This window comes from Mangifera indica, chromosome 6, assembly GCF_011075055.1.
Source record: "Mangifera indica cultivar Alphonso chromosome 6, CATAS_Mindica_2.1, whole genome shotgun sequence".
Classification (NCBI taxonomy): domain Eukaryota; kingdom Viridiplantae; phylum Streptophyta; class Magnoliopsida; order Sapindales; family Anacardiaceae; genus Mangifera; species Mangifera indica.
The window spans coordinates 14,112,482-14,134,453 of record NC_058142.1 but is presented as its reverse complement, the minus strand read 5'-3'; the positions used below and the strand labels follow the sequence as shown (position 1 = coordinate 14,134,453).

General features: G+C 31.1%; 1 long non-coding RNA gene across 1 annotated transcript; it reads right to left on the bottom strand.

Annotated features, from left to right (window-relative positions):
* Positions 1 to 19,561: 19,561 nt before the first annotated feature.
* On the bottom strand, positions 19,562 to 20,379 carry LOC123217902. Its single transcript, XR_006502582.1, has 4 exons — positions 20,267 to 20,379; positions 20,056 to 20,181; positions 19,858 to 19,944; positions 19,562 to 19,709 (listed from the first exon to the last, which is right to left on the bottom strand). It is a non-coding gene; the product is annotated as an uncharacterized LOC123217902 (long non-coding RNA).
* Positions 20,380 to 21,972: the final 1,593 nt, after the last annotated feature.

The window sequence follows — 21,972 nt, the reverse complement described above, 5'->3', positions numbered from 1 at the left end:
TTATTATGAAGCAACGACAAATTGAAGAAGTGGAGAAGAAGAAAAAGAGTATCGCCTTCAAATCATCCATCAAAGAGAATGAAAAGTTTCTAGAAGAGGAAGAGAAGACATCAAATGATGAAGATGAAGACATTGCACTCTTGAGTAGAAAGATTGGAAAGCTTCTAAGGAATAGAAAGCTAAGAAGAAATGAAAACTTCATAAAAAGGGAAGCTTCTAGAGGTGAAAGGGGAAAAAGACAAAGGAGAGAACAAATTGTGTGTTATGAATGCAAGAAGCTGGGACACATCAAATATGAGCTCAAAATTGGTATATTGAAAAAGAAAGTAATAAAGGCTACATAAAATGATAGCGATGAAAGTGAATCCGAAAAAGAGGATAATGAAGTGGCCAACATGTGTTTCATGGCAATTACAAATAATGAGGTAACTAACTCTAACTCATCTAATATTTGTGATGATTTAGATGACATAGATGATGAGATAGATGAAAACCCCTCATATGAAGAGTTATATGATACACTTGAAGAGATGAATGAAAAACTTGCTCTTTGCATGTCTAAAAATGCAACCCTTAAAAAGAAAAATTTTAATTTGGAAAAGGAAAATGAGTCCTTAAAGAAAGAAAATGAAAATCTTAACCAAAAAATCTTTAAGCTTAAAGGAAAAGAAAATGAAGAAAATAAGTGTTCCATTTTTGAAAAAGAAAAACAAAAGTTTGAAAATGATCTTTGCATAGCTAAAAGGGAAAAATAAATTATAGAAAATGAAATTGAAGCTTTAAAAAGGGGAGCAAAGGATTTAAATGAAATAGTTTTAAAATTTAAAAATGGAAAAGATATTCTTGATAAAATGCTTGGTATACAAAAGAGAGTTTTAAACAAAAGAGGACTTGGTTATAAGCCTTTTATCAAGGCAAAATACTTAAAAAATTATTTTGTTAAAGCCTCAACTTCAAGTGAATCAAATATAACTTGCAATTATTGTGGAAATAAAGGTCATATCTCATCATCTTGCCCAATTCAAAAGAAACATCATATGGGCACTAAGAAAGTGTGGGTTCCTAAGGGAACAAAAACTAACCACCAAGGACCCAACATGATTTGGGTACCTAAGACAAATTCTTGAATCTTCCATTGTGTTTAGGAACTGAAAAATAAAAGGAAGAAAAGCAAATGGTTCCTCGATAGTGCTTGCTCAAGACACATGACCGGAGATATTTCACTTTTCTCGACAATAAGCAAGAAAAATGGAGGACATGTCACCTTTGGAGACAATGCGAAGGGTAAAATTATTGGCATTGGAGATATTGGTAACAATTCTCATATTATCATTAAAAATGTTCTTTTGATAGATAGTCTTAAACATAATCTCCTTAGCATTAGTCAACTATGTGATAAAGGATTTAAAGTCATTTTTGAGCCAAATAGTTGCACTATAGAAAATATGAATGATGGAAAAACAAGTTGTGTAGGAAATAGAGATGGAAATGTTTACACTATAAATGTAGAAAATGCATCTCATGAAAATCTATGTTTCTCCGCATTGCATGAAAATAGTTGGTTGTGGCATAGAAGATTAGGTCATGCTAGCATGGACTTGATTTCAAAAATCTCCAAGAAGGAGCTTGTAAAAGGTCTTCCGAAAATAGATTTTATCAAAGATAAAATTTGTGATGGATATCAATTTGGTAAACAAACAAAAAATTCTTTTAAAAGTAAAACTCATATTTCTACATCTAGATCTTTACAACTTCTTCATATTGATCTTTTTGGTCCTTCAAGAACCGCAAGCCTAAGTGGAAAACATTATGCTTTTGTTAATGTTGATGATTTTTCAAGATTCACTTGGGTACTTTTTCTTGCATCAAAAGATGAAGCCCTCCATGCATTTTCAAAATTTGTCAAGAAAATACAAAAAGAAAAAGAAATGCATATTTCTTGCATTAGAAGTGATCATGGGGGAGAATTTGAAAATCATTTATTTGAAAACTTTTATGATGAGCATGGTATTGAACATCAATTCTCTTGTCCTAGAACTCCCCAACAAAATGGTGTTGTTGAAAGAAAGAATAGGATAATTCAAGAGATGGCTAGAACCATGTTAAATGAAAAAGTTTTACCTCAATATTTTTGGGTGGAAGCCGTAAACACCGCATGCTATGTTTTAAATCGTGTTTTAATAAGACCATCTTTAGATTTAACTCCATATGAACTTTGGAAAAACAAAAAACCAAATTTGGTTATTTTAAAGTTTTTGGATGCAAATGCTTTTTTTGAACACAAAAGAAAACTTCGGAAAATTTGATTCAAAATCGGACATTGGCATTTTTCTTGGATATTCATCATCTAGCAAAGCATATAGAGTGTTTAACAAAAGGACACTAGTAGTTGAAGAATCCATGCATGTTATTTTTGATGAATCTAATCCTTTAACTAGTGTGCAAGTTGATATTGATGATGATCAAGTTAAAAATGGAGACCAAACGGAAATTCATGATTCACCAAATGATGACAAGGATGAAGCAAACCAAGAGCTAAAACATGAAGAAGATAAAGATAAAGATCTTCCTAAGGTTTGAAGGTATGCAAATGCTCATCCTAAAGAATTAATTATTGGTGAGGAAAATCAAGGTGTTAAAACTAGATCATCATTTAATCTTTGTAATAATTTAGCATTTCTTTCACAATTTGAACCAAAAACATTTCATGATGCATTAAATGATGAATTTTGGATGTTAGCCATGCAAGAGGAGCTAAATCAATTTGAAAGAAATAATGTTTGGGAACTAGTCCCTCGTCCGAATCATCAATATGTTATTGGCACAAAATGGGTTTTTAGAAACAAAATGGATGAATCCGAAGTGGTTGTTAGAAATAAAGCTAGATTAGTGGCTCAAGGCTACAACCAAGAGGAGGGAATAGATTTTAAAGAAACTTTTACACCGGTAGCTAGGCTAGAACCCATTAGGATGCTTTTGGCATTTCCAAGTTCTAAAAATTTTATTTTATATCAAATGGATGTCAAAAGTGCTTTCTTAAATGGATTTATCATGGAGGAAGTTTATGTTGAACAACCTCCTAGGTTTGAAAGTCATGATTTCCCAAACCATGTTTTTAAACTTCAAAAAGCTCTTTATGGTTTAAAACAAGCACCCCGAGCATGGTATGAACGTTTGAGTAAATTTTTGCTTGAAAAAGACTTTTGCATTGGAAAAGTAGATACTATATTGTTTATTAAGAGAAACGAAAATGATATTCTTTTAGTTTAAATTTATGTTGATGATATCATTTTTGGATCTACTAATGTCTCTTTGTGTGAAGAATTTTCTAAGCTCATGAGCAAAGAATTTGAAATGAGCATAATGGGAGAACTCAAGTATTTTCTCGGACTTAATATCAAGCAAAGCAAAGAGGGTATCTTCATCAACCAATCTTCATACATCAAGGACTTATTAAAGAAGTTTGGCATGGAAGGACTAAAAGCTTCAAACACACCAATGAGTTCAACTATCAAGCTTACCAAAGATGAGAGTAGGCCAAATGTTGATGTTAAAATGTATAGAGGTATGATTGGCTCTCTTTTATATTTAACCACTAGTAGACCCGATATTATGTTTAGTGTGTGCTTATGTGCTCGATTCCAATCATGTCCCAAGGAATCTCATCTAAAAGCCCTTCAAAGAATCTTCAAATATTTACATGGCACTAGATTTTTGGGGTTGTGGTATCCTAGAGAAACGTCTTTTGACCTAGTAAACTATTCAGATGCCGACTTTGTCGGAAGCCAAGTCGATAGAAAAAGTACTAGTGGTACTTGTCATTTTCTAGGTCATGCTTTAGTTTCATGGTTTTCAAGGAAACAAAACTCCGTAGCTTTATCAACTGCGGAAGCGAAATATTTTGTCGCCGGTAGTTGTTGTGCTCAAGCCTTATGGATACAACAAACCCTTAGGGATTATGGAGTTAGCCTATCTAAAACTCCAATCTTGTGTGACAACACAAGTGCTATTAGCTTATCAAAAAATCTCATTCAACACTCTCGAACCAAGCATATAGAAATTAGATATTATTTTATTCGAGACCATGTTCAAAAGGGTGATATTTGTCTTGTCTTTGTATCCACCGAAAATCAACTGGTGGATATTTTTACAAAACCTCTTGGAGAAGAACGTTTTTACAAAATTAGAGGTGAACTTGGGATCATGGAATCACCACATTAGCATTTGCACTTAAATATCATTGAGGTTGTGGTGTTTTTGGTTGAATTAAAAGTGTTAATGTATGTTTTATGCATCATTTCATGTTTGGCAATATTGAAGTTTTCTTGTACCAATTATTCTTGCATTGATTTTTTAATGTGTTTGATTTAATTTTTCCTCATATTTAGCATCAAATTTCATTGTACTTTATGTTATTGAGTCAAAATTGCATAGTTGGATCATTTTGGCTTGATTATACTCAATATGGGACAACAAAGTGCATAAAATATACACCAGAATTTTGCAGAATTCGGCTGACGAATTGGAAAATTCGGTTGACCGTTTGCTACAGTGATTCTGCAATGTATAAGGGCAAATGTCTCTCCACCTTTTTACATCATGTTTCTTCAACTCTTTTTTATCAAATTGGTTCCCAACATTTTTTCTACACTTTCTAACCAAAATTATCTTTCAAAAACATCATAGTTCACCTAAATTTTTAACAAAATGTCTAAAGATTTTAGACCCTAAAAATTTGAATTTTGCTCCAATTCATCCAAAATTTGGTTTTTGTCTTAAAATACCTTTTTTGGTTATCCTTTTTGGATTTCAACTATACGATTGGATTTCTCTCACCATTTTTAACTTGGGTGTGTATTCAAATTTCAAATGTGTGAATGTTCATTTACATCTTTGCCCTTATACATACATTTGAAGCCATGGTGCATTTCATCTTATTTTATTGCACTCAATATGACATTTATACTTCTTCTCTATTTTACATGTGATATATTCGTGTATTTTACATGAACTTACACTTTACATTGTCTAAGCATTAGTACTCTTACTTGGATGATTATGATTATTTGGATTTTTTTTTATTGGTTTAGCCTTGATAATCATATCTTTTATGTACGTGTTAAGGTATTTTAGTCTTTCTTTGCCTTGTGGATATATATCTTGCTTATTTTCCTTTTTATAATGACAAAGGGGGAGAAGTATACATGTTATATTCTATATTTGATTACAGATACATTTGATTATGATTATGGATGTGATATTTAATGTCTATGGCTTTTCCACATGCTTTGATGTTTTATCTTGTTTGAATTGTTAATGCTCTTATTTTGATGCTCATACTTATTTAGACATTATATTCATGCACTATGTCTTGATGAGAAGTTATACATGTTATATTCTATATTTTTGGGCCATTTGGGTGGTCATTTGCTTTCACATTCTTTTGTCTCCTTGATTATGTCATTTTATCCATTACCTTATTCTTTTTGATAATGACAAAGGGGGAGAAAAGTTTGATTGGTGATTGCTACTTTCATTTCATTGATGATGCGGATATTTTAATGAAGATATATGTTGTGGATATTTTGATAAGGATATTGATGTTGAACATATTATTATTTGCATATATTCAGGGGGAGGAAACTTGATTTTTTAAGGCAAATTCTTGCAAAATTTTTTAAAAATCAAGTGTTTCTTAACTTCAAGGAAATATATTCATTGATATATTTTATAAAATTCCTTGAAGTGCATATGTGTTTGTAATCATCAAAAAGGGGCAGATTGTTGACTCAATGAGTCATTATGCTCTTATTTTGATGATAACAAACTAATATGTCCCTAAACATATTGACTAATGATTTTAATTGAGTGTGAGTTTAGATTGCAAGGATTTATCTAATGCACTTGAAGGAGCTTCAAGATGAAAATGAAGACAAGACTCAAGTGAAGAATTCTTGAAGATTTGAAGTAAAACTCAAGTTTAGATAGATATGTTTGTAATGTGGAGCATTCATTTTGATTAGAATATTTATTTGCATGACATAGCTCACTTGAAAACTCATTTTTATATCTTTCACATTCTAGGTTAAAATGTCGTTTTTCAAACTTATTGGGTTAAGCCAAGTTTTTCACTAAAGTTTATTAATTCATTTAAAATGATGAAGTTTTGTGAACTACATTTTCATATCTTAAAGTTGGTTTTGAAAGAATTTTCAAAAAAGGGTTAAATTGTCACTTTTCAAAGTTTTAGGGGTCAAATTATGATTTTTGAAAATTTAGGGGGTAAAATGTAATAAAATTTGGTCGACCGAATTTGACCGACCGAATCAGCTTCCGAATTGTCCAGAAGCCATGTATTTTGGCTTCAGAAATTCGGTCGACCGAATTTTGGTTTGAATTTTTGCAACAGCTAATGCCACGTAAGCTCCATGGAAGTGCCATGTCACATCCGGTTGACCGAATTCCATCCAATCGACCGAATTGTGCATTTTCTGGAAAACTAAAACAGTTATCTTTGTGCATAACGGTAACTTTCCTTATTTTCCCCTATATAAACTCAATCAATTTTGTTCGAAAAGAACTTTTGCCACAAAAAACTTTCATATATTTGAGAGCAAATTAGTTTTGAGCTATTTACTTGCAAATTCTTCTCTCTAATCAAAACCCTTGCTCATACACTTTATAATTTCATTTGCATTGGGTTGTACTAAGCTTTAATTTTCATGTACACTCTTGAGAGAGATCATATTTCAATTTCATACTAAAATTCGTGTTATAAAAGAGTGAGGTTCACTCTTGGAGAGATTAGAAAATTTCTTGTGAGAGAAATTGAGTTTTAACATTTGTAAAGGTTAATAGCACCTTGGAAGCTATTTTGGTTGTGAAGAAAAGCTTGGTTGAGGTTTTAGTCAACCAAGGATTAGTGGAATACTCCAAGGGAGAAAGCTTGGAGGAGTGGACGTAGGCCGGGTTGAGCTGAACCACTATACATCGCGTGTTTGATTTTCTCTTCCCTTAAACTTATATTTTATGTTATGTTATTTTGATTGTATTGATTATTTGAAATATTTTAGTTATTTTCATACATTGGATTAAAAATAGGTAACATTATTTGATTTGAATAAATTGCTTTAATTCTAAAATTTGGTAAAGATAGTTTTAAAGTTGCCTAATTCACCCCCCCTCTTAGGCTATTCGATCCTACAAATGCATGGAGAGGTCATGTCCATGTGTCAATTGTCATGTTAATTGGATAAGATGAATGTCGCATAAGTTTTGAATTAGGTGATATACAGTCGTGTGTGGTAGAGTACACACTCGTGTATGGCATTAAACAGATTCTACTTATATTAGGCATGCTTGCTATGTTTTAAGGATTATCAATCCTATCCAAATGCACAAATGAGAGCAGAAGAGAGAGAGAGAGTTAAAGATTAACTTTCCAGCTTTATTATGGTAGTCCCGATGATGGTTTTCGGAGAGGTGATTGATGACAACTTTAAATAGAAGAAGGTCTAATGATCAACCTTGTTCTTGTGGCAAAATCTTCAAAGGTAAGTAAGATTCCTCTAATATGTTTATTGTAGTGGATTAAGGATTCACACTCTACCAAAAATTATATTATGCAATTATATGTTAAATTGATGTTGTGATGTTATTTAATGATATTTGTGATGAGAATTTACAATTAAGCTATGTGATGATACGATTAGTTCTTATTGTATTACAACAACAGGCTTGATTGATTTTCGATTGATGGTGTAAATCATAGCACTTAAACCAATGAAGGATTGCAGTAGATGTAATTTGCTATTGTGAAATAACTTTGATTATGTGATGATAATGTTGATTTAGTTCATGTTATGCTATCGTTTTAATGCTAGATTACTAATGGGTATAAAGGAAATCATGTTAAAATTATTTTAAAAAAGGCATAGAAAATAGGTGAAGTGTGAATTAGGTCGACTTTTCTACTTTCTAGACTCGCCACATCATCGTGTGGATGGAACACATACCCATGTGCACAAATTTCAAATTCTAGATTGAGTTGTTTGGCATTTTGACTATCATTGGACGTTGTTGATCATTGAGTGGTCAACAAGGGCATGAAGTTTGCCTATATATGTCTTAGACATGACCATATATAGGGTAAAATGACTAAATTACTCTTAAAAAGTAGAGTGGTCGAAGTAAGGTTGAATTGAGAAGTATGCTAAGTGTAAAGAAAGTCATATGACCATGTCTGGAGACACACCTTCATGTGTCTAGAGACACAAACGAGAGTTACTTTTATATGCTTCTAATTATTGTATTTTCAAAAAGGGTATTTTTGTAATTTCTATGGTTATAGATAATGTTTTCATTCAACATTTTTTGTGATTCATTTACAAGTTTTAAAATATATGCATGCTCAAATGGTTTAATTGGTGACATCTTCTTCTATAAGGCAATACATCTATAGGGGGTGTTACACCAAACAATGCTAACACTCTTCTTTGTCAGTCATTTATGTCTTTGACTAGTTTTCAATTGATCGGCCTTGACCAAAGCACTCATTGGCATCGTTGGTTTTCATGTAGTTGAGACTATGGTTCAACCTCACTAAGAAGCTCCAACTCTACCACCCATTCCTCATTCGGATTCTTTAGATTTTGAGTCTAATTCACCATTTTTGGTTAAGACCAATCTTAAGAATTTCTTGAGACAAGGTTTCGATCCATACTATTCTTCTTGAAAAAATATATAATTTTTATTTAGGGTTGTCATTTTTCTATTGTCTTTTGTGTATCAAAGGGACTTGATTTCAGATAGTGTAGTTATCGGAGAAGCCTTTGTAAAGGACGCGTTATGTGAGAAAGTGTTTTCTTTGTGGAATTAGTGTTTGGATATGAGAAAGTTTTTTTTTTTGTGCTAGAAAGTGAAGAGACAATTAGGGTTTTGAATTAATTTGACTTTTCGTTTGAGAAATATGTGAGGGGTGGGATCAATCACTAAATCTGGGGTGTGTGTAGTTGGTCTCACCCAGAAGGGATGGTTTGGCTCGAATAAAGTTCCTCATTATAAAAAAAATATGTGAGGGAAGCACCAATTTACAAGGGTCTTTTTGTTATTATACTAAAAAGGATAAGTCAATAATTTATAACTAAACTAACAAAATTGAATGATATATAGGTATTTAGATTTTTCAAAGTTAATGGATGAAACTTTGTCAATAGAGTAAACCGTGAATGAGAATACGTCTTTTGACCTATTTAGAATAAAAACTTGTGTTGACTCCAATATTTACTATCAAGAGAAGTTGTTTGGTTTTGACTTTGTGATAAATTGCTTATTGATTGATGAAAAATTTTCAACCATGAATAGGAAAATTAACTAAGATTTGTGGAAATTTTCAACTATGGATGGGAAAATTAATTACAAGATTATGGTATGGATCAAATCAATCAAACTATATGTATTAATAATGAGTATTATTTTGTATACTAATAATAATATATTATTATATGATTAAATAATTTTAATATATCCTAATTAATACACAAATTTGTACTCACCATTAATAATACATAAACTCATATCCAAAGATTTGTTTTTATATACAAACAATATGAATAATTTTGTATATAAATAATGTGTATAACTTTATATACAAACAATATGCATAACTTTGTGTACAAATAATAACATATCATCATGTAATTAAATAGTTTTAAATTAGAGATAAAATAATATTCAATTATACAATGATACATTATTATTTGTATCTATTATTTTATCGTATTTTTATTTATTTATTATTGTACTCTAACTTTCTTATCAATATTTAATTTGCATCACCTATAACCGATAACCTAACATCTTAGTTATGTGTGTCAATTTTTTCTTCATGGCTTCATGCAATTACTTCCATGGCTTAATGGTAACTGCTTCATGCAGTTACTTCTTCATGGCTTAGTGGTCTGTAACTCCCATGCATTATGGTTTATAACTCCCATGTCATAACTCCACACTTTGCGCAGCATTCTTGATGGTAGAATTCTTTTTAAGGCTATAAATAGGGTCCCTGGGTGAGCTTTTTCTACACTTAAAAACATACACCATTATATGAGAAAAAGAGATCACCTGGAAGGCGAAACTTGCAAGCAATTTCTAGAGGATTATACTGCATCAAATCGTCAAGCAATGGATGGAGGTTAGTGTTTAATATTCCGCATATTAATTTTGATTTCTATCTTGCATACTCAGTATATATATGCTTAGATAGAGACCATATACATGTTCTAACATTTGGTATCAGAGTTATTTTATGCCTCTGCCTTGCTTTGATTTGTATAACATGCAAAATTTTATGTAATCCTAAATTTCTTTAGAAAGAGAAAGTTGGTTGTTGGCATTTTTTTTGTTTAAAATTTTTATTTAGATGAATTTTACATAAAAAACTGAGAATTTTGATATATGGAACGTCAAAATCAGAGTTTTGTAGGCTGATTTAGAGTGTAAAATGTATACAGGTCTGAAACCGGGTCTATCAACCCGAATCTTGACTCGGCTAGAGGTCAGGGACGATCATCAGATGACATGTCATTTGCTTTTGGTTTCTGCAGACGACTTGTCATACCCATTACTTCTATCTCTTTTATTATGCACTGCCAGCCGACATGACATCTGCATTCATCTCCAGCGGATGACATAACATTCATCTACTTTATTAAAATGTAAAAATTTCCTTCGGTCTCGTGTCTTGAATCCAGGCCATAAGGCACAAGGTTCTGAGTGAGACACTTGCCGCTCAGCCAATTTCATTTTCGTTGAGAGTTTGGGACATCGTACATTGTTATATGCTTTAGTTTTAGTTTTCATAAAATTCTAGTTTGCTGGAACCCTTTACCATCCTCTGCCATGAATAATAACTTTGTTAGGGTTAAGTTTGAATATTTTTGGCCTTAATAAAATATATATATTTTTTATAATATGTGATTGCCAAAATTATTATTATTGATTTTAATTGGATAATTTAAGTTTCATTTATCCAATTTTTAGTGTTTATTAAATAATTTAATATTATTTATATGATTAATTTTATGCATAATTTTAGTTTAATTGAAATTATACTTTAAATAATTTCTTAAGGATTATATGCATAAAATTAAATGTCATGTGATTAGTATAATATTTGATTGATTATAGAGTAGCCACAGCATCTTTGATTATATCAAAGTTATACATTAAGTATCCTGGGATCACATTTAGTTATATGACATCAATTGTAATTAATCAATATAAGTATGATAAATTTTATCCCACAAGAATTTTTATTATATTTATATGATTAATTAGGATGAAATAATAAATTATTTTTCTTAATCTACCCACAGGAATTAAGAAAAGGAATATAATTTGGTAGTTTTATCATACTGTTTATATATTTGTATATAAACCTATTTAAATTAAAAACTTAGCCCACAAGCAGTTTTTATATTATATGGTTTATATATTTAAAGCATGTTTATACATTGGTAGAACATGATATTAATTTTGATAGCTTCAAATTTAGTGACTTAAGCGTGTATGTTAATATTTATTTGCAGTTATTCAACCTGTGAATTTATCTGATAATGTATGTGATGTTCCTATTTTGAGTGGTGGCAAGTATAAAATTTGGAAGGAGAGAATTCTTCTCAAATTAGGGTGTATGGACATTGATTATGCTATTAGGAAGGATGAACCACCTACAACTACAGAAACTAGTACTTAGAATGAAATTGTCCTGTATGAACGTTGGGAGCGATCTAATTGCTTGAGTATGATGTTCATCAGGACACGCATATCTGCTAGTATTCATGGTTCAATCCCTAAGTGTAATAATGTCAGGCAATTACTGAAGGCTATTGATGAACAATTTGAGTGTTCAGATAAAGCACTTGCCAGCACTCTAATAACAAAGTTTACATCAATAAAGCTCATTAGTGTTAAAGGTGTGCGTGAGCACATCATGCAAATGAGGGATATTGCGGCTCAACTTAAGGCTCTTGAGATTGAGATGTCTAAACCTTTCCTGGTGCATTTCATTCTAAATTCTCTTCCACAACAATACGGACCTTTCAAAATCTCTTATAACACACATAAAGAAAAATGGTCAATCAATGAACTTCTGACCATGTGTGTTCAAGAGGAAGGAAGGTTGTTGATTGAAATGAATGAAAGTGCACATATGGTTACACAAGGGAAGAAGAAGAAGAATCAAGCTAAGTATAAGGGAAAGGATAAAATATTCAATCAGCCCAAATTTAAGAAGGAATCCAGATGTTTTTTCTGTAAAAAGAAAGGACATGTCAAAAAGGATTGCATTAAGCTTAAAGCTTGGCTTGAAAAGAAAGGTAATCCAATCTCACTTGTATGTTATGAATCTAATATAGTTGATGTTTGTCATAACACTTGGTAGATTGATTCTGGTTTTACAATCCATATTTCAAATACCTTGCAGGGCTTTCTAAACTAAAGGAAGCCGATAGCCAGTGAACAATGCATCTATTCAGGAAATAAGATGCATTCCCGTATGCAAGTGGTCGGAATGTACATATTAGTTTTGGATTCTAGTTTTGTTTTGGATTTAGAACGAACCTTTTATATTCCAAGTTTCTCTAGAAACTTGATTTCTGTTTCAAGACTTGTACCCTTTGGATTTTCCTTGACATTTAATGAAACTACATTTAGTTTGATTTATAAATCTACAGTTGTGGGAAATGGTACATTGTTTTATGGTTTGTTCCGAATTCATTTACAAAACAATGTTTCATTTAATTTGATGCATGTTCAAGATAATGTTGGTATTAAAAGAAGTGTTATGAATGAAAATTCCTCTATATTATGGCATCGGAGATTGGGACATATCTCTATAGAAAGAATTAAAAGGTTAGTGAATGATGGAGTACTAGATACTCTAGATTTTACTGACTTTGATACTTGTGTGGATTGTATAAAGGGAAAACAAACTAACAAGTCAAAGAAAGGTGCCAAGAGGAGTTCAGACATATTAGAAATCATACATACAGATATTTGTTATCCTGATATGGACGCTTATGGTCAAAAATACTTCATCTCATTTATTGATGATTTTTCACGATACATGTATCTCTACATGCTCCATAACAAGAATGAAGCATAAGATGCCTTTAAGGTTTTCAAGGCAGAAGTAAAGAAACAATCTGGAAAACAAATAAAAATCATGAGATCAGACAGAGGTGGAGAATATTATGGTAAATACACTCATGATGGACAAACACCTGGTCCATTTGCAAGGTTTCTTGAAGAAAACGAGATTGCTACCCAATACACTATGTCTGGTTCTCTGAACCAAAATAGTGTAGCGGAAAGAAGAAACTGAACTCTATTGGACATGGTGCGGAGTATGCTTAGCAGCTCCAAACTTCCTAAATCACTATAGATAGAAGCTCTTAAAATGGTAGTGTATATATTGAACCGAGTTCCAACAAAGGCTGTTTCTAAAACACCATTTTAGTTATTTAAAGGTTGGAAACCAAGTTTGCGACATATACGCGTTTGGGGATACCCATCTGAAGCAAGAGTTTATAATCTACATGAGAAGAAATTAGACCTAAGGACTATAAGTGGTTATTTCATTGGAAATGCCGAAAAGTCTAAGGGTTATAGGTTTTATTGTCCATCATATAGCACTAGAATAGTGGAATCTCGAAATACAAAATTTTTTGAAAATGACTTAATCAGTAGGAGCGATCAATCTCAGGATTTAGTTTTTGAGAAAGATCATTCAGATACTCAACCACCCATTTCGAGTAATAGATTGGTTGTTATTTACAACACCCCTCAAGTTCAAATGGATGTTGAACAACCAATTAATGAAGTTCCACAAGTTGCTGATAATACTCTAGTAGATCAAATTGTTCAACAACCTTCATATATTGTTGAACCACCAGTTGTACACTCTACTCCACAAGAGGATAGTGTTACAACATTAAGAAGATCAACTAGAATGAAGAAATCAGCCATTTCTAGTGATTATATAGTGTATTTACAAGAAATTGACCATAATTTAGGAACTGAAGATGATCCTGTTACATTTTCACAAGTAATAGATTGCAGTAAATCTATTTTGTGGTACAATGCTATGAAAGATGAGATGGAATCTATGAAGAGTAATGAAGTCCGAGATCTTGTCAAGTTACCTAATGGGGCAAAGGCCATTGGGTATAAATGGGTCTATAATACAAAGAAAGACTCATTAGGTAACATCGAGAGATATAAAGCAAGATCGTTGTTAAGGGTTTCACTCAAAAGGAGGGAATCGATTATACAGAGACTTTTTCTTCTGTATCTAAGAAAGATTCTTTTCGTATTATAATGGCATTAGTAGCCCATTTTGACTTAGAAATGCATCAAATGGATGTGAAAACGACATTCCTCAATGGAGATTTAGAGGAAGAGGTATATATGAAACAACCTGAAGGATTCTCCTCTAGTGATGGTGAGCATTTGGTGTGCAAGCTTAGAAAGTCCATATATGGATTGAAACAAGCATCCCGTCAATGGTATTTGAAATTCCATGAGGTTATCTCTTCATTCGGCTTTGAAGAGAATATCATGGATCAATGTATATACCAAAAGGTCAGTGGGAGTAAAATTTGTTTCCTTGTTCTATATGTGGATGATATATTACTTGCAACCAATGATAAAGGATTGTTTTATGAGGTGAAACAATTTCTCTCTTAAAACTTTGATATGAAAGATATGGGTGAGGTGTCTTATGTCATTGGCATTAAGATTCATAGGAACAGACCTTAAGGCATACTAGGTTTACCTCAAGAAACCTATATCAACAAAGTTTTAGAGAGATTTCGGATGAAAGATTGTTCACCAAGTATAGCACCAATTATGAAGGGTGATAAGTTCAATTTAAACCAATGCCCTAAAAATGAACTTGAAAAGGAACAAATGTAGAACATTCCTTATGCTTTAGCTGTTGGAAGCCTTATGTATGCTCAGGTTTGCACAAGACCTAACATTGCATTTGTTGTTAGGATGGTAGGAAGATATCAGAGTAACCCAGGTATAGACCACTAGAGAGCTGCAAAGAAAGTGATGCGGTACCTTCAAGAGACCAAAGAATACATGCTTATATATAAACGGATTGATAATTTAGAGGTAATTGGTTACTCCGATTCAGATTTTGCTGGTTGTGTTAATTCAAGAAAATCAACATCTGGATATATTTTCTTGTTTACCGGTAGAGCCATATCTTAGAGGAGTGCTAAGTAGTCATTGATTGCTACATCTACCATGGAGGCTAAGTTCGTTTCTTGTTTTGAGGCTACGTCACATGGTGTATGATTGAAAAGTTTCATATCTAGGCTTAGGATTGTGGATTCTATTTCTAAGCCGATAAAAATTTATTGTGACAATTCAGCTGTCGTTCTCTTGGCTAAAAATAATAAAAGTAGTAGTAAAAGTAGTAGTCGAAGTAAACATATTGACATTAAGTATTTAGCTATTAAGGAACGTGTAAAAGAAAATAAAGTGGTCATTGAACACGTCAGCACTGAATTGATGATTGCCGATCCTTTGACAAAAGGCATGCCACCAAAAAGTTTTAAGGATTATGTAAAGCGAATGGGAGTTGGTCTCATATCGTAATTGTGATGGGAGTGAGTTTCATCATGTGATTTGATGTATATACATTTTCTATAATAAAATTATTCAGTTTTTCAATTGATTAAATTTTCTCATTTTATGTGCACATTTTGGTTGAGAAAATAATCAAATTTGGACCCAGAATAAACATAAGGTTTATTCATTAAATTATAGAGGAATGAATACATCGTGATACATGGAAGATAATTCTCGTTCTTAGAGGACTTATCGCCATGATTCATGTATTTTATTTCTTTACTTCAGTATGTGGATTGATGGGTTACAAACCAAGTTGGAGAATGTCAGTTTTTTCTTCATGGCTTCATGCAGTTACTTCCATGGCTTAATGGTAACTGCTTCATGCAGTTACTTCTTCATGGCTTAGTGGTTTGTAACTCCCATGCATTATGGTTTATAACTCCCATGCCATAACTCCACACTTTACGCAACATTCTTGATGGTAGAATGCTTTTTAAGGCTATAAATAGGGTCCCTGGGTGAGCTTTTTCTATACTTGAAAATATACACCATTATATGAGAAAAAAAGATCACCTAGAAGACGAAACTTGCAAGCAAATTCCAGAGGATTATACTACATCAAATCGTCAAGCAATGGCTGGAGGTTAGTGTTTAATATTCCGCATATTAATTTTGGTTTTTATCTTGCATACTCAGTATATATATGCTTAGATAGACACCATATACATGTTCTAACAATGTGAGCCATTTATTTTGAATTTACTCAAATGTTTTTAATACGTATAAAATGCACAAAGTAGTTCACACACAAAATTATGAGATAAATGTATGAAGAATGATGTTGAGACATACATCAAGTAGAATTAAAAAGAGTTATTTAATATTTTTTACTTTTTATAGGTAAGATTGAAATATTAAGAGGTATGTGCAAGCGTAATTTGGTTCAAATTATAACATCATACTGAACTATTTGAACCAAATTATGCTTACGCATACCCCTCAACATTTCCATCCTATACCAAATTATTTAAAAATGATGATTTGTTTGGTTTGATTTATAAAATGTTCAATTTGTATGAATAAATTTTGAAAAAACAGTTTACGATTTGACTTGCAGTTGAAGTGGTTTCCAAACTAAATCAAACTATAAACCTTATTTTTTTTAAAATACGTATATATAAAACCATATTTGATATAATGTTTTAATAAGCAATTAGATGTATCACCTATTTTTTATATTTATTTTAGGTCAAAGGACTTATTCCCACCCAAAAATTAGTGTTTTCCAAAGTTCCCACCCATCAACTTTAAAAAACTCAAACACTCATATATATTAATTTGTCCAATTACTATCAAGGTTAAAATCATCATTTAGTAAAAGTATTTAAAAAAACTAATAATTATCACATTTTTTCTTAGGTTTAAAAATTAACAATTTCTCCCTACCCACATCAAAAGTTTGAAAAGTAACAAATTCCCCCCTAGGGTCTCGCTCTCCCCCTCTCTGATGAACAACGACTTCCTGACTATCATCGTTCTCCCTCCTAATCGGTTTAACTCTCCCTTTTAGCCTCTCTACCACCCTCCCTTGTTTCGATCATGTTCAATGATAACCCTCCCCTATTCAAAAAGCAATAAAGACGCGTCTAGAATGCATTCAAATCTGGACAAACACTGTTCCTCATTCACAAATTTTTGTCAGTCACACGTCGTTCACTGATATGGCCGAATGCCATTCACGAAGATGAAACATTTTTGTCCAAGATGAAGATGCTTCGTCTCATCTCTAACAAAAATAATTTCGTCTTTGTTAGAGACAATGATGGCAAGGGAGAGCAACGAGAGAAGACATTTTGCCGATTCGAACATTCACAATATGATGAGGAATGGAATAGTAGTATATGGTAAGAAGTGGAAGAATAAAGGCATAGACACTTTAGTTTACGGGGGGATATTAATCTATGAAATTGTAAGTTTTGGGCTTTCGCAAAAGGCAACGTTTCAATGACAATAAAGCAGAGAAATCGAAACATCCTCTTATTCCTCATTTCATCTCTACTCTTTATCCCTTCTTATCTCCAAAATGATTGAAGACTTTTGTTCATCTTCTGCCAACAATCAAATGGTCAGTAAAGAGGACAAATCAATAACGTCTACTATTCTTCCAAAATTCTCTATTATTAGTAATACTTTATACACAAATAATATATATAATTTTATATAAAAAGAATAACATATTATTATATAATTAGATAATTTTATATAAAAAGAATAACATATTATTATATAATTAGATAATTTTAATTAGAGATAAAGTAGTATTTAATTGCATGATAATAAATTATTATTTATGTATAGAGTTATCATATTATTTTATTGATTTTAAAAATTTTACTTGGTTCTTTATTAATTATTTAGAATTACATTTTTAATTTAACTTTTTTTTTAAGTAGATGATTTTTTTCCTACAACAGCTATTAATACACAAGACATGTAACTAAAACTTAAAATCATATTTAAGAAATTTAATATTTATATAAGTGTCTTCTCATTAATGAGAGTCCGACTTGCAAACTCTTTGATTGAGACTTTGTACCTAAATGAAAAATAAAGATTGAAACCTATAAAATTTCACATGGGTTCATTAATGCTCATCAAATTAGGTAAAATAAATTTTATAAATTTTAAATTAAAAATAAAGTAACTTTCAATTAAATATTCAAAATTGATAAATATAATTTTAAATAAATTATAAACTTTGGGGGTTCTTTTTGAAGAGCATATCGAAATAGGTCATCTAGCATTGTTTAATAATTTAGCTGATTAAATATGACAAGCTTCGTTGATTATAATTAGATACATGAATTTGAATTCTACATCCAAACTTTATCCATAGGAACCTTTTCAACAGGTTAATTATTTCATTTAGGCCAAAAGACTCGTTCCCATCCAAAGTTTACTTTTTACCTAAGTTCGTTTGAATGATTATGAGTTTATTTTCGTTTAGACAACAATGAATTATCTAAACAAATCGTTGGTCATCTAGATAAATAATTCGTCTTGTTCATCATCTAAATGAATAAGTAGAACTAGAGAGAGATAACTGAGAAGGAGAGACAGTGTCAGAGATGGAGAGATATTGCTAGAAGAATGTTAAAAAAGCCATCGTTCGCTAAAACATTTATTGAAAAATTAAACCTTAAAGGAAAAATATGTAATTATTAAAAATTAACGAGAAATTATTAGTTTTTAAAATTTAGAAAAAAATGAGATAAAATTTTAGTTTTTTTTAATATCATTGGTGAAATAATAATTTTACTTATAAAATTAATAAATTTTATTAATTTTAATAATATATAGATAAATATTTAAGTTTTTAAAAAATAAATACGTACTTTGGCCTTTCAATTAAGGCCTATCTTAATAATTTTTTAAATTTAATTATATAATTATCTTTACAAATTGATCTACCGTTGATAAAGCCTCATAATTCTGGGGTGTGGGCAATTAAGAAGGGAAATTAAACAGACAAACCCCCCCTGCGTGGTGTTTCCCTGAGCCGCCAAACACTTGGTCAAAGGGGAGCAAATATACAGACAGACCATGTGAATGCCAACTTATCCATTTCGTAATTTAATAAAATTGTTATAATAATGCCAAGCAATGACTTTCATGTAAGGACAAACAATCCATAGCTATCTTACCAAAAAATATATATCTATGATATTTATCATTAATATAAATTAAAATATTTTAAAAAGAGTAATTACGTGATAAAAGATATAACTAAAAAATTTTAAAATTTTGAATGGTAGATAATATTTTCAAAAATAGTGATATGTTAATTGAAATTTTTATTATTTTATTATTATTATATTTAAAATATATATATTTTATAATATGTATACAGTACAATCACATAATATTTAGGGATCATATAATCAAGTGACGGTGGTACCAGAAATCTCGAGCATCCACTTATTTATACTAGTTTTGCAAAACCATAACCAGCGACAATATCAGAAATGCCAACAAATAATAAGTCCTGAGGAAATTTGAGCCAGCTGCAAAAGAAACAGGCATAATGGGAAAATGTTTGAGCTTCAGTTTTATGCATTGATGCAGCTTAATACATTAACAAACAGATCACAAGCTTCTTCTTAAGGCAAAAGGAAAGTAGCACAATATGCGCTTATAAATTTTCAATCTTACCTTGATTTTTACCGTCATCAGCCAATGCAGGAGCTGGTGATGGAGATTGAGAAATCCCCAGGTTCACACAATCCGATCCAATAGCACCTTAAATTAACAACCAATTTTACTAATTCGTTATTGTTGAAGCATAGAACTGGATCATTATACACCTAAACAATTTAACCTAAAGTGTGCCTCTCAGTTATGTTATCTTACATTCATTGTAGCATGGAAAAGCAGAATTGTTAAGAAGATTATAATAACCCGGATCACATTCACAACTGTATGAGAAATTTGATATCCTGCTGCATGATCCACCTTCACAGTTGGTCAATTGGCAGACTATAAAATCAAAACTCAATGAATTAGTACCATGACACCGGCTGATGACAGGCAAGAGTAATAGTGTAAATGTTGTGGTGCTTACAGTCAATGATTGACAGGTTAGCGGATGATTTCTGTTGAACAGGAGAAGGTGCTGCTATGCAACTGTTATTCAGTGTACCTAGATAGCCAAAGTATCAGCATCAACAAAAACCAGAAATAAAAGTTGCTGTTGATCATATATCATAAAGTCCAAGTATGCAGCATTAAACAACTAAAAAAAGTCACAATCTTTAACTTTGATACGATATTTCGATTAAATCTTGCAAGTGTTTCTACATCTCATTTAAGAAATAGACCAAATCTCACCATATACACCAGCAAATTAGGCTGTGATTAACATGCACCACCAGCCTGAATTAAAAAATTAAAAAAAATATTATCTTATATATTTCTTTCAAGGCAAGAATATGGTATATGGTGAGATTTGGTCTATTTCTTAAATTAGATGTAGAAACACTTGTAAGATTTAATCGAAATATCGTATCAAAGTTAATGATTGTGACTTTTTTTAGTTGTTTAATGCTGCATACTTGGACTTTATGATATATGATCAAAGTTAAAGGTTGGTGGTGTATATGGTGAGATTTGATCTATTTCTTATGATATATGTTTTGACTCCATTTCTTATGATATGTGATATATGATAAAAGTTAATGTGCACACATTGTTTTTTTTAAATGGGAAGATTGTATTTATAGAATTGTAACAAAATCAAGATTATCTTAATAATCTTTTAATATTTAATATGAAAGTGATGATTATATTATCCCTCGTATTTTCTAACATCATCACTGATAATCTTTTATTACTAGATGAATCAAATAAAGTAATATCAATAATAAAAAATAAATTACCAAAGTAATCATTGATATCTTAAAGTAATCTTCAAAATTCATGGAATGTTCCCCATCATATTCTTGTAAGAACTAAATAGTAATGTTACATGTACCTAATTTTGAATACTTAATTGTGTGTTTAGATAATATATTATTATATGATTGAATATTAATTTATATTTAATTAAAAATTATTTAATCATACGATGATATATCTTCTGAATATCTAATTCGGTTGTTCTTATAAGATGATTCCTTATTGTCTTTGAATCTTGTACTGCTGGTTGAAAGGAAAATGCATACTGGTCGCACTCCTTCACTAACCAAATGGCCTGCCTCTTAATGCTTGATGTAAACGGAAGGTTCAATTTCGTACGAATCTTCCGAACGCTGTCGTTTATCCTATGTCTAGTTTCTTGACTTGACTTCGAGTCCGCGATGGCACACCCTTGTGCCCATATGGTTTTGATGACTTTCTCAGCCTAATCAAAGGTTGGTTTAATTTCAGTTTGAATCCAAAAAAATTATAATTTGAATTTAAATTCGTTCGAATTAATAATAAATTGTTAGATGAGTCATTGAAAAGTTATTAGAGAAAAAGAATATAATCATCATAGATAAAAAAGAGACATCGTCAGAGAAGAAGCTAAAAAAGTTTGATCTATCAATGATTTTTCCATGATTCAATGAAATTAAGCTGGCTTCACCCAGATCTAACGCCATCTTATATGACTAAAATATAAAATTTTATAGTTGTTAATATGAACAAGGACTCATTAGATAGCGATATTAATTAAAATACTCTAGTTTTTTCTTTTATACATATATAATCATTTTTTTTTCTATTATACATATATATTGTAAAATATAAAATATCTAAAATACCCTTAAACTTTGCACTCACCCAATC